The sequence below is a fragment of the Chiloscyllium plagiosum genome, unplaced genomic scaffold (genome assembly GCF_037043375.1).
Source record: "Chiloscyllium plagiosum isolate Xiang-an unplaced genomic scaffold, Cpla_swu_hap1 HiC_scaffold_24, whole genome shotgun sequence".
NCBI lineage: Eukaryota > Metazoa > Chordata > Chondrichthyes > Orectolobiformes > Hemiscylliidae > Chiloscyllium > Chiloscyllium plagiosum.
The window spans coordinates 2,021,779-2,033,997 of record NW_028270162.1 but is presented as its reverse complement, the minus strand read 5'-3'; the positions used below and the strand labels follow the sequence as shown (position 1 = coordinate 2,033,997).

Here is a 12,219-nt window from a genome sequence, read left to right as displayed (position 1 = left end):
CATGTCCATAAGGACCCTCATCAACTTCTACAGATGCACATGGAAAGCATACTGTCCAGGTGGATAACGGCCTGGTATGGCAACTGCTCCCAATACTGTAAGAAACTACTGCACAGCCCAGATCATCAGGAAGCTAACCTCCCACCCATGGACTCTATTTACATGGCTCACTGCCATAGAAAGACTGCCAACATTATCAAAGACCCACCGCACTCCAGAAACAATCTCCTACACCTCTTCCATGAGGCAGAAGATACAGGAGCCTGAACACATGCACCAACATGTTCAGGAACAGCTTCCTCCCGGCTGTTATTGGACTGATGAATGGACTCTCTAGCCTCAAATAATGCTGATCTTGCTAACGTTGATCTCACCTAGTGCACATCCTGTGCAATGTAACCTGTATGCCTCTAACTAAGACTTTTTGATCTGTACATTCTTGCTTACTACGATATGCCATAAATAAAGCTTTTCACTGTTCTTCAGTACACGTGACAATAAAATCAATTAGTTTAAAAAAAATCAATTCAGTAATGTTCTGGGGATCTGGGTTTGAATTCCACCACTGCAGATGGTGAAATTTGAATTCAACAAATATCTGGAATTAAGAATCTAACGACGATCATGAAACCATGGTCGATTGTCGGAAAGACACATCTGGCTCACTGATGTCCTTCGTTGTTAGTTTGTCTGGCCTACACGTGACTCCTGACCCACAGCAATGCAGATGACTCTTAACTACCCTCTGGGCAATTAGGATTAGGCAATAAATACTGACTTAGCCAGTGGCACCCTCTTCCCATTAATACGTTTTAAAAAAAAGAATTATTTGGTAGGAGGAATAGGAAGTTGCAGGTCAGGTACAAGAAGAAATACACCCCATCCATAAAAGTTAATTATGCATTAGCAAAACTATTAAAAAAACTAAATCCATCACTCGATTTGATTTCTAGAGAAACAGTTTGAAAAGCAGTGAAGTTATATTAAACCTGTATCAAGTTTTGTTCAAACAATAGAAAGGGTACTTGAGCAGTTCTGGTTGCATAAACACCAGCATGGACTGGTAGTGTTCCCTGCCATACATTCAACGTAATTCATTTAATTTTTAAATATGTTTCCAGACTGAAGTTCATTTTAAATGTGCTACAATACTTTCAGTAAATGGATAAAGTGTAAATGTTAGCTTCTGATTGACAACCTATTTAATAGGTATGATCTCAACATTATTATTACATGTTAGAACTTAAGCTCAAAACTGATGTTTTCTTCATTAAAAAAATCAGTCATTTTATCCACCTGAGTTTTCACATAGCTAGTTGTTAGGGTATGGACTACACTGTCTGGAGGTATGATGGAGGTCGGTTCAATTGATGCATTCAAGAGGATATTGGATGATTATCTGGATATAAACAATGTTCAAGGGCACAGGGGAAAAGCAGGAAACTGATAGTAGGTACTCTTGCTCATTTGAAGAGCTGGAGCAGACATGTTGGGGCAAATAGCCGCCGCCTGCTCTGCAAGACTTCTGTGATTCAAAATGCAGGTGCAATGCAAAATGTAAACTTGTAATTCAAAGCAATTCAGTGCTAAACACATTATTTATATATCCTGCAGTTTAATTCAATATTATCTTTTGGAACAGGAACTGTTTAAAAGAGATCACTTTGTTACCTTATAATTCATTGTTGTAACAAACATTCTGTGACTCAAGCTCCGACATCATGAGCCAATGGGCCTGCTCTGTGCTGTACTTATCTGTTCTAAAAGATCCATTGTGTTTGCTTCCAAACAGGTCAAAACATGACATCGGTTTTGTGCTGTTGTAAACAATCAATGTGGATTACTGGTTTAATGTAACTTTATTAAAGATGAAAATTTTTACAAGTTTAAAAAAATTGAAAGATCTTGCATTATAATGTGGTTTAACAAACATCATGCATTGTTCGCCACAATATATGGTTGCACTTGCTCCATATGGTGGATTCTCCTGTCAACGGGTACGTATTCAGCAAGCAAACCACTGTCCAAGATGGTAGCAATTTATATGCGTTGTAAACAAAACCTTAGTTTGTAGATTTGACTGAAAGATTACGTTCAGGTTCCCCCCCAACACCACCTTTAAAGTACTGTTCGCCGAGCTGGAAGTTTTTGTGGCAAACGTTTCGTCTCCTGGCTAGGCGACATCATCAGTGCTTGGGAGCCTCCTGCGAAGCGCTTCTTTGATGTTTCCTCCGGTGTTCATAGTGGTCTGTTCCTGCCGCTTCCGGTTGTCAGTTTCAGCTGTCCGCTGTAGTGGTTGGTATATTGGGTCCAGGTCGATGTGTTTGTTCATGGAGTTTGTGGATGAATGCCATGCCTCTAGGAATTCGCTGGCTGTTCTCTGTCTGGCTTGCCCAATGATAGTAGTGTTGTCCCAGTCGAATTCATGTTGCTTGTTGTCTGCGTGTGTGGCTACTAAGGATAGCTGGTCGTGTCGTTTCGTGGCTAGTTGATGTTCATGTATGCGGATTGTTAGCTGTCTTCCTGTTTGTCCTATATAGTGTTGAGTGCAGTCCTTGCATGGTATTTTGTACACTACATTCGTCTTGCTCATGTTGGGTATCGGGTCCTTCGTTCTGGTGAGTTGTTGTCTGAGCATGGCTGTTGGTTTGTGTGCCGTTATGAGTCCTAGGGGTCGCAGTAGTCTGGCAGTCAGTTCCGAGATGCTCCTGATGTATGGTAGTGTGGCTAGTCCTTTTGGTTGTGGTATGTCCTCGTTCCGTGGTCTTTCTCTTAGGCATCTGCTGATGAAGTTGCGCGGGTATCCGTTTTTGGCGAATACCTTGTATAGGTGTTCCTCCTTTTCTTTTTGCAGTCCTGGTGTACTGCAGTGTGTTGTGGCCCTTTTGAATAGTGTCCTGATGCAGCTTCGTTTGTGTGTGTTGGGGTAGTTACTTTCATAGTTTAGGACTTGGTCTGTGTGTGTGACTTTCCTGTATACTCTTGTAGTGAATTCTCCGTCTGGTGTTCTCTGTACCACCACGTCTAGGAATGGGAGTTGGCTATCCTTTTCTTCTTCTTCTCTCGTGAATCGGATTCCTGTGAGTGTGGCATTGATGATCCGGTGTGTTTTTTCTATTTCCGTGTTTTTAATGATTACAAATGTGTCATCGACATATCTGACCCAGAGTTTGGGTTGAATTTGTGGTAGGACTGTTTGTTCTCACCTTTGCATAACTGCCTCTGCTATGAGTCCCGAGATCGGTGATCCCATGGGTGTTCCGTTGATTTGTTCGTATATCTGGTTGTTGAATGTGAAGTGTGTTGTGAGGCACAAGTCCAGTAGTTTAAGTATGCCGTCTTTGTTGATAGGTTCAGCGTCCTGTTTTCTGTTCTGTATGTCCAGTAGGTTGGCTATTGTTTCTCTGGCTAGGGTTTTGTCAATCGAAGTGAACAGTGCCGTCACGTCAAATGATATCATGGTTTCTTCTTTGTCTATGTGTATATTTCTGATGATGTCCAAGAATTCCTGTGTTGATTGTATAGAGTGTTTGGATCCGCTGACCAGGTGTTTCAGTTTCTGTTGTAGTTCTTTGGCCAGTTTGTATGATGGTGTCCCTGGTAGTGATACGATGGGATTCTGGATCAGTGGTGCTGGAAGAGCACAGCAATTCAGACAGCATCCGAGGAGCTTCGAAATCGACATTTCAGGCAAAAGCCCTTCATCAGGAATAAAGGCAGAGAGCCTGACATGTGGAGAGATAAGCTAGAGGAGGGTGGGGGTTGGGATAGAGTAGCATAGAGTACAATAGGTCAGTGGGGGAGGAGATGAAGGTGATAGGTCAGGGAGGAGAGGGTGGAGTGGATAGGTGGAAAAGGAGCTGGGCAGGTCGGACAAGTCCGGACAAGTCAAGGGGACAGTTTTGCTGGAGGTTAGAAACTAGGGTGAGGTAGGGGAAGGGGAAATGAGGAAGCTGTTGAAATCCACATTGATGCCCTGGGGTTGAAGTGTTCCGAGGCGGAAGATGAGGCGTTCTTCTTCCATGCGTCTGGTGGTGAGGGAGCAGCGGTGGAGGAGGCCCAGCACCTCCATATCCTCGGCAGAGTGGGAGGGGGAGTTGAAATGTTGAGCCACGGGGCGGTTTGGTTGATTGGTGCGGGTGTCTCGGAGATGTTCCCAAAAGCGCTCTGCTAGGAGGCGCCCAGTCTCCCCCATGTAGAGGAGACCGCATCGGGAGCAACGGACACAATAAATGATATTAGTGGATGTGCAGGTAAAACTTTGATGGATGTGGAAGGCTCCTTTAGGGCCTTGGATGGAGGTGAGGGAGGAGGTGTGGACACAGGTTTTACAGTTCCTGCGGTGGCAGGAGAAAGTGCCAGGATGGGAGGGTGGGTCGTAGGGGGGCGTGGACCTGACCAGGTAGTCACGGAGGGAACGGTCTTTGCGGAAGGCGGAGAGGGGTGGGGAGGGAAATATATCCCTGGTGGTGGGGTCTGTTTGGAGGTGGCGGAAATGTCGACAGATGATTTGGTTTATGCGAAGGTTGGTAGGGTGGAAGGTGAGCACCAGGGGCGTTCTGTCCTTCGTGCGGTTGGAGGGGTTGGGTCTGAGGGCGGAGGTGCAGGATGTGGACGAGATGCGTTGGAGGGCATCTTTAACCACGTGGGAAGGGAAATTGCGGTCTCGAAAGAAGGAGGCCATCTGGTATGTTCTATGATGGAACTGCTCCTCCTGGGAGCAGATACGGCGGAGGCGGAGGAATTGGGAATACGGGATGGCATTTTTGCAAGAGGTAGGGTGGGAAGAGGTGTAATCCAGGTAGCTGTGGGAGTCGGTGGGCTTGTAAAAAATGTCAGTGTCAAGTCGGTCGTCACTGATGGAGATGGAGAGGTCCAGGAAGGGGAGGGAGGTGTCAGAGATGGTCCAGGTAAATTTAAGGTCAGGGTGGAATGTGTTGGTGAAGTTGATGAATTGCTCAACTTCCTCGCGGGAGCACGAGGTGGCGCCAATGCAGTCATCAATGTAGCGGAGGAAGAGGTGGGGAGTGGTGCCGGTGTAATTACGGAAGATCAACTGCTCTACATAGCCAAAAAAGAGACAGGCATAGCTGGGGCCCATACGTGTGCCCATGGCTACCCCTTTGGTCTGGAGGAAGTGGGAGGATTCAAAGGAGAAATTGTTAAGGGTGAGGACCAGTTCGGCCAAACGAATGAGAGTGTCGGTGGAGAGGTACTGTTGGGAACGTCTGGAGAGGAAAAAAACAGAGGGCTTGGAGGCCCTGGTCATGGCGGATGGAGGTGTAGAGGGATTGGATATCCATGGTGAAGATGAGGCGTTGGGGGCCGGGGAAACGGAAGTCTTGGAGGAGGTGGAGGGCGTGGGTGGTGTCTCGAACGTATGTGGGGAGCTCCTGGACTAGAGGGGATAGGACAGTGTCGAGGTAGGTAGAGATGAGTTAAGTGGGGCAGGAGCATGCTGAGACAATGGGTCGGCCAGGTTGGTCAGGCTTGTGGATCTTGGGAAGGAGGTAGAACCGGGCAGTGCGGGGTTTCCGGACTATGAGGTTGGAAGCTGTGGAGGGGAGATCTCCTGAGGTGATGAGTTTCTGTATGGTCTGGGAGATGATGGTTTGGTGATGGGGGGTGGGGTCATGGTCAAGGGGGCGGTAGGAAGAGGTGTCCGAGTTGGCGTTTGGCTTCAGCGGTGTAGAGGTCAGTGCACCAGACTACCACTGCACCCCCTTTGTCCGCTGGCTTGATGGTGAGGTCAGGATTGGAGGGCTGCGCGTTGTGAGGGTGAGAAGTTGGAGTGGGGGAGGGGGGTCGACAGGTTGAGGCGGTTAATGTCCCGGCGGCAGTTGGAAATGAAGAGGTCAAGGGCAGGTAATAGGCCAGCGCGGGGTGTCCAGGTGGATGCAGTGTGTTGGAGGTGGGCGAAGGGATCCTCGGAAGGCGGGTGGGAATCCTGATTGTGAAAGTAAGCTCGGAGGCGGAGGCGACGGAAGAATTGTTCGATGTCACGGCGTGTATTAAATTCATTGATGCGTGGACGGAGGGGAACGAAGGTGAGTCCTTTGCTGAGGACTGATCGTTCGTCCTCAGTGAGGGGGAGGTCTGGAGGGATGGTGAAAACTCGGCAGGGCTGGGAGCTGGGAGCTGGTGTGGGTGTAGAGCTGGGAGTGGGGTCGGAGCCAGTACCTGGAGTGGGTGATGGTGGGGGGAAGGGGGGTAGAGTCATGAGTAGGGGTAGTGTTCCCCTCGGGGTTCTGGGGGGTGGGGATAGTGACAGTGGGGTCTGTGGGGGGCGTGTCAGCAGAATGCAGGTGAGTGGCGCTGGTGGGGGCGGAAGTGGTGGCAGACACGGCAGTAGGGGTGGCGGAAGTCACTGAGCGTGTGGCATCGGCGATGATGTGAGGGCCGGAAGTGGCTGTGGGAGTGGCCATGATGGGTGGGTTTGAGTGGGATGTCTGGTTTGTGTACTTGAGGTAATCCATAGAATCTGGGGGTGTTGTTGCTTTCCGGTTTCAGTCTTTGTAGGTCAGCTCTGGTTATCTGTCCGTTTTTTTGTAGATTCCTTAGTGTGTTATTTATCTTATTGGTGAGCTGTGGGGTGGGGTCAAACTCCCTCTTTTGGTAGGTGTTGGTATCTTCAAGTAGTTGTTGTGCTTTTTGGATGTAATCAGATTTATCTAGGATGACCGTCATTCTGCCTTTATCTGCTGGTGGTATGATTATGTTCTTATCGTTTCTTAGTGATTTCAGTGCTTCCCTCTCCTTGGTGTTGAGGTTATGTGTTTGTCTTTTCCTTATTATCATAGGTACGACAGTTTGTCTCACTGTTTGTTGTGTCTCTTCTGTCAGTCCATTGTTCCTGAGTGTGCCTTATAGTGCTGCTAGGAAGTCTGCTGTCTTGGCATCCCTGTGGTTGTAGTTGAGCCCCTTGGCCAGTATTGTTCTTTCCGTGTCTGTAAACTGTCTGTGGGAGAGGTTTTTAACCCAGGTGTGTGTTGTAGTGTCCTCTTTGTTGTGTGTTAGTTTGGCCATTTTTTCTTTTAGTGCCATTTTTTTGCGGTGTGTTGTCCTGTTCTGTCCTATGGTGACAGCCTGTTCTATGGTCCGGGTCCATTCCTGATTCGTGGTTTTTGAAATTAACGACTTTTGGCGCGCAATTTCATGTCTGTATCTGTGAAGTCGGTTGTGCGCGTCTGTGATAATGACCTGGATCATCCTGAATCCGTTCTGCTGGGCAGTTTCCCTGGCTTGTGGGTTGTTGACTGGTGGTCTGTATCTGACACATTGTGGAAGGATTCGATTCTTTCGGCATTCATGCAGGAACCGGAGTTGTTCGTATGTGGCGCTTAGTCGGTTAGCGCAGGATTCCCATTTCCTGGCTTGTCTCAGCGTCTTTCGCTCGTAAGTGTTCAAAGTTTGTGCGAAGATTTGTAGCTCGGGTGCTCGTTGTTGTGGTTCTGTTCGCCGAGCTGGAAGTTTTTGTTGCAAACGTTTCGTCCCCTGGCTAGGCGATATCATCAGATAAATCTGATTACATCCAAAAAGCATAACAACTACTTGAAGATACCAACACCTACCAAAAGAGGGAGTTTGACCCCACCCCACAGCTCACCAATAGGATAAATAACACACTAAGGAATCTACAAAAAAAACGGACAGATAACCAGAGCTGACCTACAAAGAATGAAACCGGAAAGCAACAACACCCCCAGATTCTATGGATTACCTAAAGTACACAAACCAGACATCCCAATCAGACCCATAGTATCACTACCAGGGACACCATCATACAAACTGGCCAAAGAACTACAACAGAAACTGAAACACCTGGTCAGCGGATCCAAACACTCTATACAATCAACACAGGAATTCTTGGACATCATCAGAAATATACACATAGACAAAGAAGAAACCATGATATCATTTGACGTGACGGCACTGTTCACTTCGATTGACAAAACCCTAGCCAGAGAAACAATAGCCAACCTACTGGACATACAGAACAGAAAACAGGACGCTGAACCTATCAACAAAGACGGCATACTTAAACTACTGGACTTGTGCCTCACAACACACTTCACATTCAACAACCAGATATACGAACAAATCAACGGAACACCCATGGGATCACCGATCTCGGGACTCATAGCAGAGGCAGTTATGCAAAGGTGAGAACAAACAGTCCTACCACAAATTCAACCCAAACTCTGGGTCAGATATGTCGATGACACATTTGTAATCATTAAAAACAAGGAAATAGAAAAAACACACCGGATCATCAATGCCACACTCACAGGAATCCGATTCACGAGAGAAGAAGAAGAAAAGGATAGCCAACTCCCATTCCTAGACGTGATGGTACAGAGAACACCAGACGGAGAATTCACTACAAGAGTATACAGGAAAGCCACACACACAGACCAAGTCCTAAACTATGAAAGTAACCACCCCAACACACACAAACGAAGCTGCATCAGGACACTATTCAAAAGGGCCACAACACACTGCAGTACACCAGGACTGCAAAAAGAAGAGGAACACCTATACAAGGTATTCGCCAAAAACGGATACCCGCGCAACTTCATCAGCAGATGCCTAAGAGAAAGACCACGGAACGAGGACATACCACAACCAAAAGGATTAGCCACACTACCATACATCAGGAGCATCTCGGAACTGACTGCCAGACTACTGCGACCCCTAGGACTCATAACGGCACACAAACCAACAGCCATGCTCAGACAACAACTCACCAGAACGAAGGACCCGATACCTAACATGAGCAAGACTAATGTAGTGTACAAAATACCATGCAAGGACTGCACTAAACACTATATAGGACAAACAGGAAGACAGCTAACAATCCGCATACATGAACATCAAGTAGCCACGAAACGACACAACCAGCTATCCTTAGTAGCCACACACGCAGACAACAAGCAACATGAATTCGACTGGGACAACACTACTATCATTGGGCAAGCCAGACAGAGAACAGCCAGCGAATTCCTAGAGGCATGGCATTCATCCACAAACTCCATCAACAAACACATCGACCTGGACCCAATATACCAACCACTACAGCGGACAGCTGAAACTGACAACCGGAAGCGGCAGGGACAGACCACTATAAACATCAAAGGAGGAAACATCAAAGAAGCGCTTTGCAGGAGGCTCCCAAGCACTGATGATGTCGCCTAGCCAGGGGACGAAACGTTTGCAACAAAAACTTCCAGCTCGGCGAACAGAACCACAACAACGAACACCCGAGCTACAAATCTTCGCGCAAAATTTGAACCTTTAAAGTACGCTTCAAGGGCACACTTTCATTCTTGTGCACTTGTTGAGTAGGGAAGATTCCTAGATATCACTGCTTTCATTTCCATTTTAACTCTGTTACTGAAAACCTCAAATTTATTTTTTGTAAATAGCCAAATTATTGTTTTCTACACCACTTCCCCAGACTGCCTCACACTTTACTGCCCGTTGTTCCCTTCCTGTGACCTGACCTCCACCAACCACTTCCTTCTCCAAAAGCAAAGAAGCAGTGAGATTGCTTCTCCATTTGCATAAAAATTTAGGAGCAGGACTGGGTCATTCAGGACCTTGAACTTATTCCACTATTATAGATCATGGCTGATTTACAACCTAATCCTCATTATCCCATGACACTGCTAGAGCTGTTGATGTCATTAGTATCCAGAAATCTATTGATCTCTGTCTTGAACACTCATTGACAGAGCTTCCATAATCCTTCCAAGATTTCATCACTGAATGAAGAAATTCCTCATCTCCATCCTAAATGATTTGCCCTTTAGCGAGTTTTGAGAAGATTTGTAGCTCAGGTTGAGGTTCTGGATGTAGGTTTGCTAGCTGAGCTGGAAGGTCCATTTTCAGATGTTTCATCACCATACCAGGTAACATCTTCAGTGAACACTGCTTATGATTCCTGCTTTTTATTTATATGTTTAGGTTTCTTTGGGTTGGTGATGTCATTTCCTCTGGTGAGTCATTTCCTGTTCTTTTTAACTAACAAACACATTGACTTGGACCCCATTTACCACCCCTTGAGAAAAAGAACAGGAAATGACACACCATAGGAAATGGCAACACCAACCCCAAAAAACCCAAATATATAAATAGAAAGCAGGAATCATCAGCAGTGCTTCGTCCGGAGGCTCACTGAAGATGTTACCTGGTATGGTGACAAAACGTCCGAAAATGAACTTTCCAGCTCAGCAAGCAAACCTACATCCAGATTTGCCCCTTATTCTGAGACTGTGTCCTTGGTTCTAGGTGCCTCAGCCAGGGGAAATGTTATTTCTGCACCTACCCTGTCTTCTATTTAAAAAGTTCTGAAGTTTGAATAAGATCACTTTTGATTCTTCTAAACTTCAGTCAAAACAGGCCTAGTCTCCTCAATTTCTTCTCACAGGTCAGTCTGCTGTCAACGTTTTGTTAATCACATCAGTTTGTTCATGCTTTTTTTAAGGTTAAGAAGAAACAAGTGGTGGCTATTAATTTACTGACCATATATGCATAAACAAATTTTATACAATTTCTGGAAACAGGTTTCATCTGGCTTTTGATACAACAGTGTATTCCATGTATATGAAGCGAAATAATTTGTCTGGTCTGCTCTTTATCAAGCTACTTGACTTGGGCGGGTGAGATGAGATTTTAGTTGGTCCAGAAAACACATTTACCTATTTACTTTTTCAAAAAGTAATATACATAAGGAAAATGAGGGCTCTTCTGCCACAGTGGGCTTGTCTCTACCCCTGGATCAATGGCCCAGGTTCAAGTCCCACCTTCTTCTGTCTTATCAACTGACTTGCATCCAAATAAACATCAACCATCCCTGTAATTAGATTGGTGAACCACTGCTGCATTCCCTCCATGGCATGCAGATCCTTAAAGAATGTGGCTAAAACCAGTCCAGATATAGTCTAACCAAGCTTCTATACAAATGAAACCTTTATTACTGTACTCAAATCCTTAAGTGATAAAAGGTCCACAAACAATTCATTTTCCTGTTGCTAAATGCACGTCAGTTATCAGTGACCAATGAGTAAGGACATTTTAGGTCTCTTTGAACATCAACACTTCACACTTTCTCACGATTTATGAAATACTCTACACAACCATTCGCAATTTCAGAATTATCCACTTAATATAGCTACCATGTTCTTGCCTACTGACTCAGCCTGCCCAAATCCCCTATCTGCTATGTCAATCATAAACTTAGAAATACATTTGGTTGTCACTAATTAATATTAGAGCCACAATCATTGAAATAGATTGTGAACAACTGGAGTACAAGCACTTGGGGTTTCCTACCTGTCACAAATCATCCAAAGTGAAGATGACTCATTTATTCCTACTTTTCCCTATTAACCAATCCTCAAAGTCTATATTATCCTATGTTCATTAATTTTATCTACCAATTTCCTATATGGACATGGACATGGACAATATCCAAGCTTGGGCTGGCTAGTGGCAAATAATATTTGCACCACACAAATGCCAGACAAGGACCATTACCAGTAAGAGACAACCTAAATCGCACCTTTGACCTCACCTTCACTGAATCTCTCACCATCAATATCCTTGGGGATTACCTTTGACCAGAAACTCAACTGGACTATCATATAATACAGTGGCTACAAGAGCAGGTCACAAATAGGAATTCTGCAGCAAGTAATTCACCTCCTCACTCCCCAGAAAATGAGCACCACCTAGAAGGCAAAAGGTAAAGTGTGTGTTGGAACACTCACCACTTGCCTGAAGGAGTGCAGCTTCATCAACACTCAAGAAGCTTGACACCATCCAGAACAAAGCTGCTTGATTGGCACCAGATCTACAAGCATCCACTCCATCCACCATCACATTCAATCGCAGCAGTGTGTACCACCTACAAGATGCATTGCGGAAATTTATCACGCAAAGTAGCATCTTCCAACTCACAACCACTACCATCTAGAAGAACAAGGGGCAGAAAATACACAGGAACACAATCACCCACAAGTTCTTCTCCAAACTACTCACTGTCCTGACTTGAAATATATCGCTATTCCTTCATTATCACTGGATTAAAATCCTGCAATTCCTCACTAAAGACATGGTGGATCTACCTACAGTGTATGGACTACAGTGCTTCAAGAAGGCTGCTCACCTCCACCTTTGCAAGGGCAAGTAGATATGGGCAATAAATGTTGGCCAGGC

General features: G+C 45.6%; 1 protein-coding gene across 9 annotated transcripts in view; it reads right to left on the bottom strand.

Moving 5' to 3' along the window:
* Nucleotides 1-12,219, bottom strand: part of pitpnm2 (phosphatidylinositol transfer protein, membrane-associated 2) — a 489,130-nt gene that overhangs the window by 446,575 nt on the left and 30,336 nt on the right. The window lies entirely within an intron of this gene.